Source organism: Epinephelus fuscoguttatus, linkage group LG11, assembly GCF_011397635.1.
Source record: "Epinephelus fuscoguttatus linkage group LG11, E.fuscoguttatus.final_Chr_v1".
Taxonomy (NCBI): domain Eukaryota; kingdom Metazoa; phylum Chordata; class Actinopteri; order Perciformes; family Serranidae; genus Epinephelus; species Epinephelus fuscoguttatus.
Genome location: NC_064762.1, coordinates 33,575,521 through 33,589,292, shown reverse-complemented (window position 1 = coordinate 33,589,292; position 13,772 = coordinate 33,575,521).

The window sequence follows — 13,772 nt, the reverse complement described above, 5'->3', positions numbered from 1 at the left end:
GGACTCCGCTCCGTGCACCAGTGACTGCTCAGCATTTTTCACATCGCAAGGATTTTTCACGGACATTTTTACAGGAAACTACAACCCGTAAGTGCGCTCGACTACGAAAGCCCGAATGACTGCGGACATTCCTTGCGAAGTCCGCTGCACTAATAGTATGTCCAAGTATGTTCGGGCCTGAGAGTGACAGACACACATCACATGTGTGGAGATACTTCACTTTCCTCCACCGTGTCAATGTGATGACGTCATCAAATGACTTGTCGACTCGACTTAGACTTTATTGACAGATAAGTCGACCTGAAAAAAAGTCGTTAATGCCCTACCGGGTATGTATTAATTTGATTTCTTTAAAAGGTCAGCTTATTCAGTTATTTAATTTACTAAACAGCAGGTTTGTGTTTTTTTTTTTGTTTGTTTTTTTTTTTATTAAGCGGCCCTGTGTAACTCTCTGGCCCAGCAGCCACCACTCCTGGAGCTACGCTGCTGGTTTGGTTCTTCTTTATTTGCTTCTTGCTTTTGGTTTGGTTTATTGTTGTTTTGTTTGGCTCTTGTTTTGCCATTATTTTTGTTTTGTTTTGTTTTTTTGGTTAATTTGGTTCAGCTTCTTTTTGGCATACTTAGAGCTGACTCCGCCGTGGTCTGGTGCGGCTGACCGTTGCCTGGGCCTGCTCTGGTTTAAAGGTCCGGTTGTTTCACGAGCTTATCGCCCACGCCTAGTGACCAGGACCCAAACGTTTTAAAAACTTTTATTCCTTATTTTCTTTTGATTGTGTTTTTGTTGTATTTAAAACCAATTAAGTAAATTCCGTTTTTTTGTATTTGTTTCCTTCATCGTGTTAAATTGATTTATTCATTTATATTTTCTTGTATTTAGTTTACTATGTTGAACAATTAAATTGTTTCTTTGTTTCTTAGTTATGTTTAGTTAAACAAACAGTTATTTAGTCCACACCAGTTTTGTTTAGCCTTGGGCATGTTTTATTAACTTGTTGTATGGTTCTCATTTTGTTGAAAGGTGCTGGGCTGATGGCGGCAGTTTAACCCCTGGTGGTGGTGCGTTCTTCACGGTCCCCCCTTTTTGGTTTTGTGTGTTTGCGTGTGTGTGCGTGTGTGTGCGTGTGTGTGCGTGTGCAGTGTCACGGGTGATTCATTTGAGGACCCCGTCTCCCCTTTTGGTTTGCCCTGCCGCATGGTAAGCCTCAGCCCTGTCCTTACTCCCCCCACCCTGCCCAAGTGTTTATTTCAGGGGTGCAACTCCCCAGGTGGCGTTGTCGGACTCAACTTCTGGTACCATACCAACCCATCTCGCCACACTAACATGCCCAAATTCATCTCAGTACCTGTGGCTAATTATAGAGATCAGAAATGCATCTTCCTATTGGCAACCCAGTATCACCAAACATGAAAAAAAGACTTGAAAAATGTGTTCCACATATAAAGCTCTAACTTGAAGTTTATTTAACATTTTCTTTTTGAAATGCTTCCTGTGCATACAGCCCTCATTCTCGTACATCATGCGTACTCACAACCCAAAGTGACGCCATAGCGCCACACATTCTGTTCGACGCTCCACGGACCCGCTTCTCCCTCCAGTGTTGTGTCAGATCCCAGTTCCCCCTCAGGCTGTGTCTCTCCTACTGTTTCCCACAGAGCTCTGCCCTGTTTGAAAGGCAAAGGAAGCCTGTATGTGGAAAGATGTTGCCTCCAAGATGTAAAATGTGTATTATAGAAGAGAAACACACATTTCAGGACCACTGACTTGTATCATCACAACAGACATGTCCTGTGATTTTCAGCCTCCTTTCATATTTAACAGAGGGGGGACAATACCTGACAGTAATATTCTCAGCTGTCAGGATGTGCCTGCTGTAAAGGGTAAATTCAATTCAAATAAACACAAGAAGTTTGTGCTCTAGAAAAGGATCAGCGCTCAGTGAATAACCTCCTAAGCCCTATGATAAGCTACTATGGCAAGGCTTAACTATACAGACCAGTGAGCAGTGATAACTAACTATGTCTTTGGGGTCATCAGGTGGGAACCTCCTTTCACTGGTGTTTCATCTAGTTGGTCCCACCACACCTCCAGGAGGCTAGACAGTGATCTCTGGCGTCCCAGAGACACTCCCCTAATGCCAGGTCTCACTGCTCTCCACACCAACCCAATAACCTCCTTTACCTTACTTACACATGGCTTTCTCAGCCCAAACAGCACTGCCACCTTCAACCAAACCCAGGCTCCGTACATGCGAGCTCCAGGTAGAAGCAATGCTGATACTACCTTTCCTAGCACATTCACCATACTCTGTTTCACACACTACATAGCATAACTACAATATAAGCTAAAATTAAAGGAGATAAATAAACTTACAGGATCAGCAAACACACTCACCTTGCAGCATGGTCTCAAACAAAAGGGATTCAAATAGGCCACTCCCACACTTAAATAACCTTCCTCTTCCTGGATTTCCTCCTTACTTACACATGGCTTTCTCAGCCCAAACAGCACTGCCACCTTCAACCAAACCCAGGCTCCGTACATTAGGGATGGGCGTATCGATCCAGCGGGATCGATACATCGATGCTCACATGCTACTCATTTCGTGTTGATATCTTTGAAAATATATCGATACTGATTAATAAATACGAAAGTGCATGCATCACTTTCACCTGTTTTCTGTAACCTACTCCAATGTTTTGTGCCGAGACACCCCCCTCTATACCTGCAAAATGGACTGGTCCGTGTCACGTGACATGGGGAAGTTGAGACGTTACAGCCGAGCTAGCAGGTTTTAAAACAGAACAGCGGGACAAGCGATGACCAGCACAGCAGAGTGGAATGACAGACAGAAAAAGGAGCGTGGTGTGGTGTTACTTTTCACCACTCGATAAAGTCACGGCAAAATGTACAATATGTGATAAGAAGGTTGCACACAGCAGCAACACCAGCAACCTATTTAAACATTTAAAAAGTACACACCCCGAAAGTCACAATGAGCTTGAAAAACGACAAGAGGAGGCAGAGAAAGACAGGTCTGCTGCTGCTGCACGCTGTCCGGCAAAAGACCCTACATGAGAGTTTCCAGAAAGGAAAAGTATATCCAGGTACAGGTGAATTCCTCAACATCGCGATCATAATCTTATGATGTTAGCAGGTGAAGAGGGTAATTTTAATTGGGAGAAATCGCCATGGCACTCCTCTATTTAACATTGTTTTTGGTAATAGTCTTGCAAAACTCTAGAATTTGTATATACATTTAGGAGTCCAAACAATGGATTAAGCCAGGTTGAATTTACTATGAGGATAAATTAGTGGCAAAAGTTTCTGTCGGGAGGATGTGGGTAATTTTGTTTTTTTATGCCACAAAATAACTGCTTCTGAAATTTATGGTCCAGAGTATTAGGGGGAATACATATATATATATATATATATCTATATATATATATATATATCTATAAGTCTATATATATATATATATATATATATATATATATATATATATATATATATATCGTACTAGTCCAGGAATTTGCTTTTTATAAAATATCTAATAGGGCTGCATGATCTGATCATAAACTGATTTTGAAGCTTAAAAAAAGAGATATTGCAATTGCAATATGACTCATAATTATTGGGAATTGTCATTTTTACATCATAGTTTTATTTTTAACTGAAAAAAAGCCCATTCAAATCATTATGATTAAAACATTGTTTTTAATCTGTGACATGTTTTCTTACATCTGGAGAATATAATTCATATTTTATCACTTCATGATAAAACTGTTTTTCACAAGTTATACTTACAAATAATTGCAGCTTCTTGCAGGTTTGATATTGCACTTGGCCATATTGTGATTTCAATTATTTCACATTTAATTATGTAGGCCTTGTATCTAATCAAATCCTCAACAAACATCTTGTACAGCAAAAACAATTCATCTTCCCTTTTGTTTTTTTAAAACATTATCTTTTTCAGCTGAGTCCCAAAGAGCCCAAGAGATCACAAGGAGCCTCTCCCAGATGATTGTGAAAGACTTGCAACCAGTTTCAATGGTTGAGGATCAAGGTTTCCATCATTTTATGAAAGTAGTGGATCCCCGTTACCAGATCCCAAGTCGGAAATCCCTGATGACAGGTGAAATTCCCAAACTATATGAATAAGTAAAAAAAACATTGAAAGACTCCATACAATCAGCAGGCAGCCTGGTTTTAACAAGTGATATGTGGACTGCAAGAACCACTGAAGCTTATTTGACTGTGACAGGACACTTTATTGATAAGGACTGGCAGATGCAGTCCTGCAATCTTGCAACATACCATGTAGCTGTACAGCATACAGCAGACAATATTTGTGAACTCCTCACAAAAATAACTGATGAGTGGAGCATCAGCAGCAAGATCCATGCTGTCGTTACAGACAATGGAGCAAATATGGTTTCAGCTGTGCGGAAAACTTGCTGGAAACACATTCCGTGCTTTTCACACACACTCAACCTCATTGTGAAGGACTCTATTAAGGCTGACACAAGTCTCGAGTCCATCTTGGAGAAATGTGGTGCTATTGTTCGGTTCTTCCATCACAGCACCAAAGCAACTGACAAACTAAAAGAAGTACAAAGTCAGTTGCGATTCCCACAGCACAGACTAATCCAAGCAGTAGATACGCGATGGAATTCAGTATTGTACATGCTAGAACGACTGCATGAACAACAACAAGCTGTCACAACAGTACTTTGTCTTCTTGGGAGAACCACCCTGTGCCTGAATGAGGGTGAATGGTCCCACATTAGCCAAGCCATTGAAGCCCTTAGGCCTTTTGAAGAGGCCACTAAGGAGGTTTCAGCAGAGCACTACGTAACCATTTCCAAAGTCATTCCTCTGGTTTCTCTTCTCCAACGAGCAACCTCATCTGCTGGGCAGAGGAGTAACTCTCTGGCTTCACAGCTTTCAGCACAATGTAGGCGGCGCTTTCAAAACATTGAGCACAACCACACTCTTGCAGCCAGCACTTTTTTGGACATTCGATTCAAAAACATTGTCTTCTGTGATACTGGAAATGTGGAAATGATCAAATCGAGGATAATCAGTGAGATGCAAGCCCTGGGCAGCTGTGAGTGTCAGGCAACCAGCAGTGAAGCCTCTGCTACAGCATCAACCAAGTCCATGACAGCAACCATGTCACTGACACAAGGGTCACCTGCTGCAAACACTGAAAGTAGTGATGCAAATTGTTCAACATCCAAGGGAGGATTATGGCAGGAGTTTGACACTCGTGTTATGGCTTCTCAGAGCAGTCGCACAGCAAACACAGATGCATACATTGAAATGCGCAGATACATACACAGCGAGGACCCTTTGCTTTGGTGGAAGAAAAATGAGAATGCATTTCCACTGCTGGGCAAAGTAGCAAAAAGATACCTTGGAACTGTTGCAACCTCTGTTCCAGCAGAGAGGCTGTTTTCCAAGGCAGGAGAGACAATTAGCCAGAAGCGTAATCGGCTTAAAGCTGAAAATGTTAACATGTTACTGTTCCTCAACACCAACCTAAAACTTGAGTAAAATGTAGAGCTATACCTCCTGAGAGGCATGATAGTATAGGAAAGTGTATATTTTTTCCGCTAACTGTGCCATTACTTATTAAATGTGCTTTGCAAAGTGTAAGTTATTTCAAATGATACTTTGCTTTTTCATGTAAGCTTAAGACAACAAAATGTTTTTTAAGTCTGTCTCTTGTTTCTGCTCCACTTCAGTGAGAAGGTATGGATCACAGTGTTACAGACATGTTTACTTCAACATACAAGTTTTCAACACAGCATTGTTATGATGTAATAAATTTGTTGGTAGTTTTCACCTACCTTACATATAAGTAATTGTTACAGACCTGGTGTTTGGATTTGTGCCAGTGGTCAAAAGGCCAATTTGGTGCTTTAATAATCAAAGTGAAGTAATTTATATGTTAAGGTCTCTCTGTATAGGATGCCCTCTTTTGTTCTTAATAAATGTGTTTAAAAGGCCAGTCATATATGTCATTTTTCATGTGATTTGCCTGTAAGTGTAATTACATTTTGACTTTAAAAATAACCAATAAGAAATGATCGGTATCGGTATCGGTATCGATGAAATTGAAAGAAAAAGTATCAGTATCGTATCGAATCTGAAAAGAGTGGTATCGCCCATCCCTACCGTACATGCAAGCTCCAGGTAGAAGTAGTGCTGATACTACCTTTCCTAGCACATTTACCATACTCTGTTTCACACACTACATAGCATAACTACAATATAAGCTAAAATTAAAGGAGATAAATAAACTCACAGGATCAGCAAACACACTCACCTTGCAGCATGGTCTCAAACAAAAGGGATTCAAATAGGCCACTCCCACACTTAAATAACCTTCCTCTTCCTGGATTTCCTCCTGAGAGGAAGTGGATCTCTCCACCTGATCTCAAGGAGTTATGTACCCTGCTTAGTAGTTCCCCCTGCTGGCCCCCAACTGACATTATTTCTTCTCTTATAGATAAACTGGCTGGCTCTGACTGCTTCATCCGACATTTCCCTCACTGTCTTCTTCAAACTCTGTCCCCGCACTCCGAGTTCCCCCAGGAGCGAGACAGCTGATCTTGCTATGAATCCCCTACACCCCATTTCCACTGGACAAATCCTAGTTTTCCATCCTCGCTGCTCAGCTTCTGCTCTTAAGTCTACATATCTAAGCTTTTTTCTTTCATAGGCTTCTTCCACTGAGTCTTCCAAAGGAACTATCAGCTCAATGAATTAAACTATCCGTTGACCCAATGACCACAACACTATGTCAGGCCTCTGCTTGGTACAAACTATTTCCTGGGGAGCAACAAGCTTTCCCCCTAAATCTACTTACATTTCCAAATCACAAGCACCTTCTAGACGACCACACCCTTGCCTCCTTACTAACTTATCCCTTCTGTATTTCTCTCCCTCAAGGACAAACTGAATTGCTAAACTCCTATCCTTAACACCTTCTGAATTCACCTGTCTTCGTTTCCCTTCGATTCCTGCAGCTAAACATTTCAACACCTGGTTATGTCGCCATGTATATCGGCCTTGTGACAAGCTAACTTTACAGCCTGACAAAATATGCTTTAAGGTTGCGGTACGTGAACACAATGGGCATGATGGGTCCCCATTTACCCACAGTTTTAGGTTCTGTGGGGTTGGTAACACATCGTATGTAGCCCCTACCAGGAATCTAATACGATTCTCCTCCATACTCCACAGGTCCCTCCAACTAAGCTTACTCTTCTCTACACTTTCCCAGTTCAACCACTGTCCCTGTTTAGCCTGGGCCACTACCTTTGCACCCCTTACTATCTCCTCCTGTCTACATATCTGTTCCACAACCAGCTTTCTTTTATCTTTGAGACCTGCTGTATTCCACACCGGTTTGCCTGAGCCAAGCCCCAGGCCTCCCCGGCCAAACTGAACATTACCTACAATCTCTGCATGTCTAAGAGCTGCCTCTGCCTCCTGAACTGCAGATTGTGGGTTCCACTTCCTCCCCTTGGTTGGATTTGGAACCACACTCCTAACTACCACGTCCTTACTTCCAGATAACAAGAGCTCTGTCCTGACCTTGGTACATTTAAATTCCTCTGTTAAACTAGATACTGGCAGCTGAAGTATCCCTTTTCCATACAATGCAACACTACTTAGGCACCTAGGAGCGCCCAACCACTTCCTAATATAGGAGCTAACCGACCTTTCAGTTCTCCCCACAACGGATATTGGAATTTCATAAATTGACAATGGCCACCTTAACCTAGGATATAGCCCAAATTGCAAACACCACGACTTCAACTTTCCTGGAAGTTCTGATTTATCTATTCTATCCAATCCTTCAGCCACATCTTTTCTAAATTTCACCTGTTCCTTATCATTCAACTCCACATTGTACCACCTACCTAAGCTCTTCATTGACTTTTCCCTAATTGTTGGGATGTCCTCATCATCTATGACAAACTTCCTATCACTTAACTTCCCTCTACATATCGAGATGCTTCTAGATTTACTAGGCTTGATCTTCATGCTGGCCCACTTGAGGTTCTTATTTACCTTCTCTAATAGCCTCTTTGTACATGGCATTGTTGTGGTCAACAGTGTCATGTCATCCATGTAAGCCCTAACTGGTGGAAGATGCAACCCGTTCTGCCGTCTCTCCCCACCTATCACCCACTTAGAAGCCCTGATGATTACTTCCATCGCCATAGTAAATGCTAATGGAGAAATTGTACACCCTGCAATGATGCCTATTTCTAGCCTCTGTCAATCTGTTGTGAAGCCTGCCGTACTTAGACACAACCTAATATCCTGAAAGTATGCTTTCACTAAGTTGACAACTACCTGTGGCACTCTGAAATAGTCAAATGCACTCCAAATGAGGCTATGCGGTACTGAACCAAACACATTTGCAAGATCTAAAAATATTACATGTAAGTCCCTTTTGTTAATCTTCGCTGCCTGAATCTGGTGCCAGATCATGCTAATATGCTCTAAACACCCTGAAAAACCTGGTATTCCTGCCTTCTGCACCATGGTATGTATTAAGCTATTCCTTTCTAAGTAGCTAGATAATCTCTGCGCAACTACACTAAAGAAAATCTTCCCCTCCACATTCAAGAGAGAAATCATCCGGAACTGGCTAAGGTCCACAGACTCCTTCTCCTTCTCCTTAGGAATGAGGACACCCCCTGCCCTACGCCATGTTCTTGGTATAATTTGTTTTTCCCAAACTATTCTTAGCTGTTTCCATAAAAATTTAAGGATATCAGGTGCACTTTTATAAACCCGGTAGGGGACTCCATTAGGCCCTGGGGCCGAAGAAGCCTTTGCACGCCTGACCACCTCCTGAACTTCCTTCCACCTCGGTGGCCTGACATCCAATATATAATCATAGAAGTAGGGCTGAAACGATTCCTCGAATAATTCGAGTAACTCCATTACAAAAAATGATCGAGCAATTTTCTCTGCCTCGAGGAATCGTTTAATTTTGCCAGCTCAAAGCATGGTATTTCGCCCGGACTACTTTTAATGCGGCACAACGCGCTGACGTCACGCACGTACAGGAAGACTGAAGAGGCGGCGGATATGTTTGGTTTTAACCATGAATGTAGAGGTAACGACGAAGAAGGCGACGAAAGGGACGAGAAAGGCACAAAGAAAAGGCAGAAAATGTCAAAAGTGTGGGAGCATTTCAAGCTGGACACCAAGGTGAACACTGTTGCATGTATTCACTGTAAGACAGCGCTTGCATACCACAACAGTACGTCTTCAATGCTGCAGCATCTCCACCGAAGGCACCCTGTTTACTCCGAGAGCGGAGGACCGTCACCCGAGACAAGGTAAAATTAAGTTAACGTAGCGCTAATTAATGAGATTAACGTTACTGTACCTTGCTAACATAACGTTAGCCCTGCGGAGGGCTAGGTTTCTATTCGTTATGACTACTGTCGTCGGGCTAACGTGTCTTTCATACAGGCTTTATTTAATCTGTAAAAACACAGCGCTGTAGAGTGATGAGGGTGAAAAATAAAAACATAATAAAGCTAACTGGGTAGTTGTCAATTTTAGCTCAGTAGTCATTGATGGATAAAGCATCAAGTAGCACTGCTGCCTAATGTGCTCCAATACAGCAGGTATCATAATTTTATTTTGAACACTGCAAAAACTCTAAATCTTATCAAGACTTTAACTTAAAATTGAACTAGCTAACTAACTTAAAATTTGCTTGACACAAATGAAAGTTCAATTGAAACACGTGGGAAAAACACCTAACCTTTTAAGTGATGTGTGTTATCAGGTGTAATGACATTTTTAGATTAGAAATAAGAAAATTTCTTGGTAAGATCCTTAGTTTTTTGAGTGAAGGCAGTGAATTTGGTCAACTGGTGTAAGCTCAGGGTTTTTAAATGCACAGCCATGAACCCAACCTACTGTATTATATCATTTAGTCTTAGTAACATCAGTTAACAAATTATTATTTCTCTTCTTTTTCAGTAAATCATCACAGTCTCGCATGGACAAATTCATCTACAAAGCGCCATCATGTAGCCCTGAGCTAGCAGCTGAGCTTACAAATAGCATTTTAAACATGATAGTCACAGACATGCGCCCACTAAGCATGGTGGAGGATAGTGGTTTTAAAGCAATGGTTTCAACCTTCCACCCCAAGTACGAGCTTCCATCAAGAACTTTCTTCACAAAACAGATGGAGAAAAAGTATGAAGTCATCAAAGCCAAGATGAAGCAGGCTCTACAAGAGACCGACAGCGTTGCACTCACTACTGATATTTGGACAAGCATCTCAACGGAGGCTTATATGGGGGTGACATGCCACTATATTGGGAAGAACTGGAACATGGTGTCCCACTCCCTGACGACGATGCCCCTTGAGGAGAGACACACAGCTGCAAATATTGCAGAGTGGATTGAGGAGGTGATTGCCAAATTTGACATTCCAGCAAAGAAAATCAAGGCTGTCGTCCACGACAACGGTGCCAATGTCGTAGCAGCAGCAAAGATTTTGGAAGGAAGACACGGATGGGCATCAGTGAGATGTGCAGGACACACCCTCAACTTGGTTGTGCAAAGCTCACTGAAATTCCACCAGGCTATCTCCAAGTGTGTTGCTGCTGCGAGAAGCCTTGTCGAACACTTTAAAAAGAGTGAACTGGCATGCACCAAGTTGAAGGACAAGCAGAAACAAATGGGCTGTAAGGACAACATGCTGGTGCAAGATGTCTCCACACGCTGGAACAGCACTTATGCCATGTTGTCCAGGCTACACGAACAGAGATGGCCAGTGACTGCCACACTCTCCGACCCAGCAGTGACCCAGAGGGAAACACTACCTGGACCTGAAACCTGAACAGTGGAGTCTGATTGAGGAGCTGAACCAGGTCCTTGAGCCCTTTGAATCAGCCACAGTGTTTCTGAGTGGACAACACTATGTCACACTCTCTGCACTTCCACATCTTGTGCACAAACTTAAAAAGAACATACAGAGTCCAGAACTTGAGACTGCACCTGTGAGTTCATTCCAGACTCATGCAACAGAACAGGTCACAGAAAGATGGCAAGGACTACTTGAGTTTACTCCTGAATCTCCAAACATCACCCTACTTGCTGCTGCTCTGGATCCCAGGTTTCGAAAACTGAGGTTCTTGGCTGCTGAGGAAGTAGTCAAAGTCCAAAGCGCAGTACGAGCCATGGCACTTGCAGCCAAACAGCAAGTGAGGCAGCCCACTGCAAGTAAACATGGAGCAGACAGCACAGCACAGGACTCCCCACCAGCAGCACATGCCAAGACGACTACATCATTCCTTGACTCAGACTCCACCACCAGTGACGAAGAACAAGATGAGGAGCAGCAGTTACTCCAAGCTGTACATCAGGAGGTGAAGGAAATATTATTTTTTAATTTTGGCTCTTAAACAATTTTCACAATAATGATGATAGAAATGTACTACAGATAATGACCATAATACAACTGAAAGTAGTGCAAAATACTGTATAAATAAAACATTTTTAATATTATTGTTGTCACACTTATTCCACAGGTCTACATGTATTTTGGAGAACATCCCCTTTCCAAGAAGGAGAATCCACTGACTTGGTGGGAAAAGAACGCAGCACGGTATCCAACATTGGCAGAGCTGGCAAGGTCCCTGCTGTGTATTCCAGCCACATCAACGCCATCAGAGCGTCTGTTTTCAGCTGCAGGTAACATTGTATCAAAGAGAGAGGGCAAGCCTCAGCCCTGAGCATGTTGATATGCTTACCTTCCTCCACTGCAATAAAGTGCTCCTTTAAAGGTTTGCACACACATGCCATGAGAGAGACAGATAACAAGGTGTGGCCCTTGCCTTGATTCTTCTGCATATTGCACTCACAACAGAAATGTGTGGAACTATTGATGCATGGACTCGTTCTAGTTCAAATGTTTTTGCCTATATGCCACAAAGAATTCCAAAGGAGAAGACTGTTATGCCTGTAAATTCTGTTACTTGTAGCCAAAGTATTTTTTTTCTATTTTTATTAATGCAAAATGTTTTTGGTACTTAGAAGAATACACTAAGTTGAAAGTTATTTTATTTTACAGTTGTGTTTTATTTATTTATTATATTTATTTATTTTTTTTTCTATTTTTTTTTTCTATTCTATTTTATTTTTTCTCTGAGATGCAATTGCTGTTGACTGTTCTAAACAATGCTCATCTAAAAATAAAGGCATTGATTGTCTAAAAAAGGAAACCAATGGTTCATTATTAGGTGAAATGTCTTTTTTTCTCATGTATATTTATAATTGCTCTTTAACTAAACAAAAATATGTTTTATCCGATTACTCGATTAATCGATGGAATTTTCAGTAGAATACTCGATTACTAAAATATTCGATAGTTGCAGCCCTACATAGAAGGCTGAAAAATCACAGGACATGTCTGTTCTGATTATACAAGTCAGCAGTGTAAAGCTCAAGCATGTGGGGGCCTCCTTTCATATTTAATAGAGGGGGGGACCGTATCTAAAAGTACAGCTGTCAAGATGCCCCCCGCCACAGGCCTTTGCCACCTTGATCTTGAAAAAAACCCAGGGAAAACCCTGCCATCTATACAGACCCTGAGCCGTTTCCCTGATCCCTGGCATTCTTTGGGCACTGCCTGAGGAGATGGCCGGGGAGGCCACACCCCCAGCAGACCACGGGGCGTTGGCGAGGGTGTGTGGCGCTGTGTGATGATTGCAGAGACACAGCGCGAATCAGTTCAGTTACCTCAGCTGCCCAAGCAGGCTTGTTGCGGGCTGGGCTGCTGTCCACTGCGGTTCATACAACTGGGCTATTGTCTCTCGGTCAACTCTCCACGGCCCCGGCTCCCACAGTCTCTCTCTTGAGTGCCAGTTCTAATGCCTCTTGCAGGGTACGGGGGTGTGCCAGCTGAGTTTGAATGCGCAGCTCTCTCAGGATTATAGCCTGGATAAATTGATCCCTGGCCACTTCACCCTGCACCGCGGGGTCATGTGGGCATATGCTCTCCTGGCGAGAGTCTCAATGTCATTGGACAAAGCACAGAGGGGCTCACCAGGTTGTCTGTGTCTGCCACACAGTTCTGAGTGCAGGAGGCCAAGCTGTTCACAATGTCCAAAACGTCTTTGCAGAGCCCCAACCAAAGCCCCATAGTCACTCCTCTCCTCCAGGCTAAGCAGCAACAAACACGCCAAAGCCTCGTTGGTAAGACACAATGCTGGTTACAGAGCCATGTGTTCTTCTGACCAGCCTGCAGCCCTTGACAACAGTTCAAATTGACCATGAAAGGCCTCCCAATCCACCTTACCGGAGTACTAAAGAGTTTTGACTGGAACGCCATTGCTGTTGGCGCCGCTATCATTATTTACAGCCGGAGTGAAATCCTTGTTCCCGCGCCAAACTGTTGCCTCCGCACTGCCTCCGCACTGTAGAGGGCACTCGAGCCATTCGTCCCACTCCGCTGAGTGTCGGCAGGGCTCAGTCCCGCGTCGGCAGCTACCCTCCTGACCGTATCTCTCAGACGGGCCTTTTGTTCCGTCACCTGCACAAACTCCATCACCAAACTCGCAGTCAAGGGAGAATGAACACTATCCGCCTTCCTCTCCTTAACATTCGGGCGCACCCTATACCTCAGCGTCTCCTCCATCACGGTCACAGCTCCGCTCGACAGGCTAGTTAGGTGGTGGCTAGCGGCTAATGCAGGATGGCACTCAGTGGT